The sequence below is a fragment of the Orycteropus afer genome, unplaced genomic scaffold (assembly GCF_000298275.1).
Source record: "Orycteropus afer afer isolate SDZICR_OR568_19922 unplaced genomic scaffold, OryAfe1.0 scaffold00014, whole genome shotgun sequence".
Classification (NCBI taxonomy): domain Eukaryota; kingdom Metazoa; phylum Chordata; class Mammalia; order Tubulidentata; family Orycteropodidae; genus Orycteropus; species Orycteropus afer.
Window position 1 is genome coordinate 2,929,121 of NW_006921601.1, and position 9,230 is coordinate 2,938,350.

Consider the following 9,230-nt stretch of genomic DNA (forward strand, 5'->3'; position numbering starts at 1 on the left):
TTTTGTGTTTAAATATATATGCAAGGGTGGAGCTCAGCTAGTGTATTTTAATTTTTTTTGGTTTTTAATTCAGGTGTGCTGGGTTGCTCTGCAGTTTTCTTTGTGTTGATGGAATAAATGTGGATGCAGGTCTCTGTTCATTGTGAAGAGGGTTTGGAGTTGGGACGAGCAGGTGTTGTGGTGGCTTAATGTGGTTTTTCTATTGGTTGAGGAAGGAAAGAAGGGGTAAAAAGAGGGGGAAAAAAAGGCACCAATAGCAAGTCCCCGCTTTCTGCATTTCCATAATTGCTGCTGGTTCCGGGGTTTTGTTTTGAGTCTGCTTGGGATGACCACCAGTGATGATGCTTTGTTGTCAGTTACAGACCCATGATTCCAAGTCACCAATAACCCCAACAGTTAGGGGGCTGCTACTTTCCATTTGGGTCAGAAAGCCACAAAAATCCCGTATCCTAGTCCACTCTGTGCTAAAAAGCTGTCATGGAAGACCTGAATTCCAGCCTTGCACTATGAGCTTGTCCCAGGGCCCACCTACCTACAGCGAGCTTCCTGTCTTCCCCCTTTCTGCTCTAAACTCAGTGGCAAACTGAGTCACAGGAGTTTCTGCTCTGTTTCTCCGAAATGTTATCTACTTACTCAGCTTAGTTCCCAAAGTTATCATTAGAAGCTCCTGCTGTGGGCAGTCTGAGTCCCCAAAGCCTTCATTGGTTCTGTGATGTCACCCCCCTCCCTTTTTTTCCCTCCACAGCTCTCTCCTGTACTGCTAAAGAGATTTCTACATCTCTGCCTCTCCATCTCCCTGCTGTTTGGGTAGTTTTGTTTATTTTTCCCAGTTGTTTACTCTGCTTTTTTTTCTCTGAAACTCCACAAAATTTGACACCATCTTACTTACAGAGCTGTTCACAGCCCCAGAATCCCTGCTTCAAACTGCTGTACCTAGCTTTTCAGGAATTAAGATGCTAGAGGAAACAAATGTGTGGGCTACAGGTATGACATCATCTTCTGACAATCCATTTATTTCTTAATGAGTTAGATTTTTCTGTGCTATAAAACCAAAGCTAAACTATAAATAGTGTATAAACCAAACTACAAAACCAATAAAATCCAAGTTAAAAGCATTTAATTTATGTGACAGATGATATTTTAATATATGAGTTGGGGCCGACTCGATGGCAAATAACAACAACAACAACAACAATGCCTAAGGCATTTGAATGCAAACTAGAAGGCTGGAGGTTCAAACCTACCAGCCACTCCTTGGAAGGAATATTGGGCAATCTACTTCCATAGATATACCACCTTGGAAACCCAAGGAGGGGTCGCTATGAGTTGGAATCAACTCAATGGCAGTGACTTTGGTTTTTTAATTTTTTTTAGAACTGATAGCTTCAAAACAGTTCTTTGAATAACACCTTGCTATATATCATCTGATAACTCAATTCTTCCACTGTTTATCTCTTGCATATTTTGGCTCTAATATGGTATACCTGCATAACTACATATAAAATCCCTATGTGTTAGGGTCTTTTTCAACAATTTATTGTGATTTGAGTAAAATTTTACATAGGAAATTAGTTGCCAACTCAACAATTTACACACATTTTGTTTAGTGACATCAGTTGCAATCCCCTCATTGTAACATCACTCCACTCTTCCTCCCTGGCTTCCCTGTTTCCATTCACCCATCATTCCCGTCCCCTCCTGCCTTCTGAAGTTTGTTTTTGGGCAAAAACTGCCCCTTTGGTCTTATATGGTTGACTGTTTTGAGCAGCACTTTCTTCACAGATGTTATTATTTACTTTATAGGCCTGTTCAGCTGGAAGGTAATTTCTAGGGGTGGGTTCAGTTCCAGGTTTGAAGGGTGTTCAAAGGCCATAGTCTTAGGGGTTTCACCAGTCTCTTTTAGAACAGTAAGTTTTGTTTCTTTCATGATTTTGAATTTTGTTCTACAATTTTCTCCCACTCCATCCAGGACCTTCTATTGTGATCCAGCTCAGAGCAGTTGGTAAAAATCCCTATGTTTTGGATTTTCTAGTTAGCTTGAGAGAATTACAGGAATAGTGCCATTCTCATGAAGCCAAAGCAAAGTTTTAATTTAATAGTTTAAGAAACTGAAGTCTCTTTCAATAAAAATGTCCTTTGACTGGGAATAATCACCATAAAAGAAAAGCTTTGATTTTATGTCCAGTAAAAGTCTACAACACTAATATAACATCACATTAAGAACACCTCTTATCATGTTGATATTAGGACAGTGTTGACTGAATTAAACCCGGCCACTTAAGGGGATTCCATGGCATCAAAACAACTATAAGCCAAAATAAAAAATGCAAGCCCTGACATAGAGTTGCATTACACAATTAGAAAGTCAGCATCCAGATGATCCAATATTTGTTCATTTTCATTTCTTTTGACTTACCATGTAAACATAAATGTAAGTTTGATGATTTGTGAACCCCTGGGGGAAATATATATATATATATATATATATATATATATATATATGTGTGTGTGTGTGTGTGTGTGTGTGTATGTATATATATATATATACACACACACATATACATATACATATATGTATATATATATGTATGTGTGTGTGTGTGTGTGTGTGTGTGTATATATATATATATATATAGTTGTCTGCCGTCAAGTCAGACCCGACTCATAGCGACCCCTCCTTGGGTTTCTGAGGCAGTATCACTACGGAAGTAGATTGCCCAACCTCCAGCCTTCTGGTTAGCATTCAAATGCCTTAGGCATAGTTATACACACACACACACACACACACACACACATATATATGAACTCTGGTGGCATAGTACCTAAGACATTTGACTGGTAACCAGATGTCTGGCAGTTCAAACCCACCAGGCACTCCTCAGAAGGAAGGTTGGGCAATCTACTTCCACAGTGATACCGCCTAAGAAACCCAAGGAGGGGTCACTATGAGTCAGATCCAACTCGACAACAGTGAATTTGGTTTTTTGGTTTTATATATATATTTGTTGTTGTTGTTGTCTGTTTGTTTTATGAGAATATATCTTCTGATGCCATTTTGAGTGATATTGGTGTAGGGCTTGAAAAGGGAGTGCATATGATTTGAAGATTACAATCTGTCATTTCAAATACAATACAGAGTGCCCTATGATGTCTCCAAGGATGGAAAGGCAATAAAGTTGAGGGCTCCTAAAGCTCCAGGGAATTTCTTGTTTACATCACTTTCAGGACCTCAACTTTAAATGTTTTCTCAAAGGAGAGTCCTCTGCTCTGAAACTGAGACCTAGGAGAATTGGAGTTTGTATCTTGAGTCAAGTAAAGCAGACAGGCTTGTGATGGAGTCAGACTCAAAGGATGCCTCTAATACTAGCCTTTGAGGCATTGTTCAGAAGCCATCCCACAAATGGTGTTAGTCCTTCAAGTGTGGGTCTGAAGGCCACAAAAATCGCTCCCCTCACACTCAATCCTTGGCTCCTTTGCCAGTGACCCTATAGCCCTGTGCTTGCCTTGTGGCTGCCTTCAGGTGAGAATGGGAAATCTGCTAAGGAGACTGACTTTTCATGATTTTCAGACACAGGGTTTGAGCTGGCATCAGAGAAGAGAAGGTTGTGGGAAAGATGAATTTTGCCATTTACTCTTTTATAAAACTTTTTTTTTCACTGCTAGACTCCCAAATAAAATAATTCTATCCCTACACATCCCTCCACAATCCTAGCCTCAAAATCCTTCTCCAGATTTTCGCCTTCAGGGATGATGCACCCCCACACACACATTACTTTCCTCTTGCTATTGACAACTCTGTTTCCCCCTGCCCTCTGGTTACTAGCTCTTTAGTCTTCATTGTTTCTATGTTTGCATTTATTCCACCATTTCTTTTTTATGGATATTCCACTGTACAGGAAAGGAACTGGAAAGAAACTAGAAATCTTGCTTTGTAGGGTCCTATCAAGAGCTTCTTGTTTTGAGCATGCCCTGGGTCTAGGAGATGAAAAAGAAAACAGATTGTATGAGTATACATTCTAGGAATGTTAAACACTGCTGCTCCAATACTTTGGTGGCCTAGGGCAGGCAGAGAAGAGCTGATGGAATAATGATCAGTACTGTCCTTCTATCATAGTAGGATATAACTCCCACAGTTGGTGCCAGCACACTATACCCTATACTTGATTCTTCCAGTACAAGTCAGGCATTATGGGTTCCCATATGATCCACCCGTGGTCAGCATCCAATTGGCTTAGTCTCTGTTCTGTGACTCTTTTGTTATGGTGAATCATTTGTGGCCATAAGGGTGCATATACAAGTATATGAAATAACTGTGTGAGCGTATCTATGATATTGTGAATGTGTGTTTGCATAAGATACTAAGTTTGTGAAATTGAAAATGAGTTGGTATATGAAAATGCTTCTGTAGTATATACATGACAAGGAAGAGTTTCCCTATAGGCATTTTTAAGTGAGTTTTTACAAGAAGATAATTGGAAAGTCTGTATTAGTTGCAATGTTATTAGGACCTTAGAAGGACATCCATCCATTGTTTATTCTTTCACTTTAGGGAAGAAGGCAGATCTGCAGATTTGTCCCTGTATCCTTCTTCCTCTGCTTTCTGTCCATATCTCTAGATTTCTCTCCTTTATTTCCAGCTGTTCCTTCCTGCTTTCTTCTAATATTTATTCCCCTTATTCTAGTTTCTTCTTATTATTTTTCTTAATTTTATCTTCATATTGGAAAGAGAATATTTCTATTGTTATTTCTATTGTTGAATTACCTAGGAACATTCACAAGATTATATGAAATCTTGGCCTTCCTTAAAATATAAATGATACTGTGTTTCATCTTACTTAGCTCCAGGACTTTGAGCCAGTTTGAACCAGTTTGATCATGGCTAATGTCAGTGAAGTACCAACAGAACCAACCTTATTTGCAAAATGTGAGTACACCAGAACGGGATAAATTACAGGTAGAAGTCCTGGAATGGGAAACTTGGAAGAGTCACAGTGAGCCCTTTCCAGAACCTGATGTGGGAGATTGTATTATTGTCAGGACTGTGGAAAGTGACACATATTCAAAGTTGTATGATTAGCTGCCATCTCCAAGTGGGGCACCTTTGTTTCCAACTAATCAAGATATTTAGTTGCTATACAATGCACACACTGCCTTTGTTTTCTAAACGGGAAAGTAACCTTCTAGCAGGGCACTCACCCATATTTTTCCCATTCTGATTATCATTCCAGTACACTCACGTTTTACAAATTCAAGTCTGTTCTATTTTCACTTCACTGACTATTACTGAACTGGGAGGAACTGGTTCAAAGCCCTGCTTAGCTCCCTGTCACTCATTAATTTCTCTCCTATTTTGAAATCAACCACAATCTTCCCCAATCCACACAGACACACACACACACACACACACACACACACACATACATGTAAAAGCACAATCCTACCTCTGAGAGGTAGAGAGAGAAGTATTCTTTATTTATATAGTCTCTACCTAAAGTTCTTGTTGTGTGTTAACAGTTTATCACTATGGTAAGGCATCATTTAAAGGAGTCATGGATATCTGTCTCTCTTTGTACACAAACATCAAACCCATAAATGCTATTTTGTAACCTACATTTTTAACTCCACAAAGTATCAGATATCTTTCTAGGAAAATACAGATCTACTTTTTTCAGTGGCTTCAGGTTATTATTGTATAGTCATCATCATTATGAATATAGCAACCAATGCTTTTGTTCTGTTTCATTTTAAAATGTAGTTTTCAGGTACCTCAAACTACATTTCATCAAGTTCCTAAATTTAATCTTCATATTCATACCATGAAGTTGTGGTATTTTATCCATTTTACACATTAGGAAACTAAGTATAAAGGAGTTAAATAAATTGTTCAGGGTCACAAAGATTGTTCAGGTGTCACACGCCCTGGAGAGAACAATCATGGGAGAAGGAAGGGCTGCTTATGCACAGGGAGATAGCTCAGGGTGCAGAAGAGTATGAAGGGATGGACACCGGGAGGAGGTAACTATGGGGAGGAAGTGGGAGGGGAGCTGCTGCATTGTAAATTTTGGTCAATGACATGAGACAAAGTATATGTGAACTGCTGTATGAAAAGTGAATTTATTCTGTAAATCTTCACCCAAATCCTAATAATAAAAAAAAAAAGAGTAAAAAAAATAAAAAAAAAAAAAGATTGTTCAGGTGACAAAGATCCAACTAAGCTCTGTCTGAGTCAGACATACGAATTCTTATCCAGAAATTCTTACATCAAAAAACTCTAATATTTTTAATATCTCACCACCAATTGCTACACATGGAGGTTATTTTATTCTTGGAAATAATTATATTTATTAATAAACTCTGAAATAAAGCTTTATACATACCTATAACTATTTCCAAAGTATAAAGTAATGATAATAGAGCTTTTGTAAAAAATGATGCATTTATTTATAATTCTTAAAATATTTTCAGACTGACTTCTAGAGAGGTTTTTATAAATATATATGTTCACAGTTTTCATATCTATTTATACTACTCTCAAAAATATAATAGATATTTTCAGTCTATTTCATCTTTCCTGGTCTGATGAAAGGGAAGTAACTAATTCTATTTTGCATTTCTCTGATAATAAGTGAGGATCAGCTTTCTTTATACAGCTTTTGTTTTTTGGGTTTTTTTTTTTTTTTTTACCATTTCTTCTGTTAAAAGCCCTTTTATTATCCTTTACATTGAAGTGCTTACTTCATTATTCTTGATTTTTAAAGCTCTTTAATGTGGCAAATAATTTTCCAGTTTGTCACATATTTCTTTGTTAAAAAAAATCTATTTTAAATTGTTACTTTAATAAAATATACCAATCTTTAGTTCAGAAAATATTCACCTATAATTTTCCTGGTAATATTTTGTTTGCTTTACATTGAAATATTAATAAATCTCAATTTTTGGGGGGATGTGATGGTTAATCTTATATGTCAACTTGGCCAGGCTATGATTTCTACTGTAAATTTTGTACCATTTGTAATCTTTCATTTATTTGTCATTTTGTTCTTCTATTGTCTTCTGAAATTGTTCTAGGGTTTTATCCGTGTTTTCCTCAATTTTGTCAGTGTTTTCCTTGATCTGTCTCTCAGTCTGTTGAAGGCACCTAAATATAATTCTTTCAAATTCCTTATCAGGGAGTTCCAACGGTGCTTCTTCCTCAGGGATGTGTTCCGTCTGGGTCTGTAGCCTGATTCCTTGTTTCTACTGCTTTATCTTGTTTCTTTGTGTGGACTGTGATGGTCTATTTTCTCCAAGATATTGTGACGTTCTTGTGTTTATATTTAATTAGTGATTGTATGTTGGAGTGATTTGCCCAAGATTTTTGTTTTCTTTGTTTTGTTTGGAAGTATCTGAGTAAGTAAGGTACTGTGCTCCTCTGTTCACTAGGTGGCAGCACTTATGCACTCATCACCTGTCTCCCTTCCAGTCATCAGCCTCCAGTATGTCTGTGCTGTCTTTGTCAAGTGGAGTCTGTTCTTAGGTCCCTGGAAGCCGAATGAGAATGCTGTCACTTTAAATACCCAAAATGGCTGCCTTTTGTAAACATTCAAAATGGCTGCACCCTCCTGACAGCTGAAAATCCATAGCTTATTTTGTCTCCTTCTTTGCTGTTTCCCTTTCTAGTCATTAGCCACTGGTGCAGTTGTCCATGCAGCCCTTGGCAAGCAGGCCTGATTTTTAGGTTAATTTGCAGGTCCTAACACCACTTGGAAATATTCAGGCTGTCTGTGCCATCAGGATCACTGACAGTCTACAGCTCCACTTGTCTCCTTACTCACTGTTTTCATTCAGGTTCTTCTACTGGTTGGTGTTTAATATGCTTCTGTATCCTTATTTTCAAAGCTCAAGGCTCTAGAATTATCTTCTGTATCTGTGTCAACTGGTTTCTCTTTTCTTTGTTGAAGAGAGCCTGTGTAGCTTGTCTGCCTATTCTGCCATCTTACACAAAGTCCTTGGCCAGGCTATATCAGTGGTTTGGCAGATATTGCACTGATATTTCTTCCATAATGTAATATAATGTACAGACAGTCCCTGGATTACAAAAGTCCAACTTATTTACAACCTTAGTTATGAACCAACCCCTGTAAAGTATCCAATAATAATTCCTAGACCATTAAACAAACTAGTACCAGAGTCATATTAAGAATAAGATAGACATCTATCTCAGTCAGTTTCTACCTCAGAATGCAATCCCTGTGAAATGATAAGGCAGGAGAAGGGAAAGTCACATTTTCTAAGTGTCAGGCTTTGCAGACACAGCCAAACAAAGACAAGATCTCAGGGGAGACAACTAGTCAGTCAGTGGCAGAAGGAAATTTGAACCAGCCCAAGTTCTTTCTACAGTGCTGGCTAGTCATACCTCAGTCCACAGTGTCAGACTGGGTGTTGCTCTTACCTGTGGAAGGTCTACATGTAGTGCTTCTTGGGCAGCACAGGCATACAGCACAGAATGGACTCACTGGGCACTGCCTGGAAGTCACTGCAGCACAGCAGCAGGTCCAGCGGCCCCTGGCTGCACTGCTCTGCCAGCAACAGAACCTCACAGATCTTGTCCAGCCTGCCATGACAGCAGCCAGCCACAGGCACTTGCATCTTACCACCCAAGGTACATACAATGACTGGTAGTAACAAATAGAAGCTACTTTGAAATACACATAAGAACACTATTATTATTACTGTAAAGTTGTTTTAGTGTACCTGGAACACCTGGTTCTTTAATGTTTTTTATTCATAGAAAGATATACTATATACGAAGACAAACATTTGACTAACATTAGATATGAATTGTACTTAACTATTCCAACTTATATACAAATTCAATTTAAAGACAGACTTAGGAATGGAACTCTTTCATAATTTGGGGACTGCTATAACTATCCTCCATTTTGTGATGTGATAATCACCAGTCATTGAAAAGCCAATGAGTTGAAAGCCAATCCATTTATTTGGGGGTGTGGGCTGTATCCAATATATATGTATGTTCTGGCAAAGCTAACTCTCTCATTATTCTTTGACCTCTGGTTCTTGGGATGTGAGTTAGCAGACTGCCATCTGACCTGTTGATTTGGGGTTCATCAGCCCCTGCAACCACATAAGCCATAAGAAGCCTAAAACTTGACCCACATATTTGGGACTTGCCAGCTTTCACAACTGTGAAAACTTGAAATATCTCTCTCTCTCTCTCCCTCTCTTCT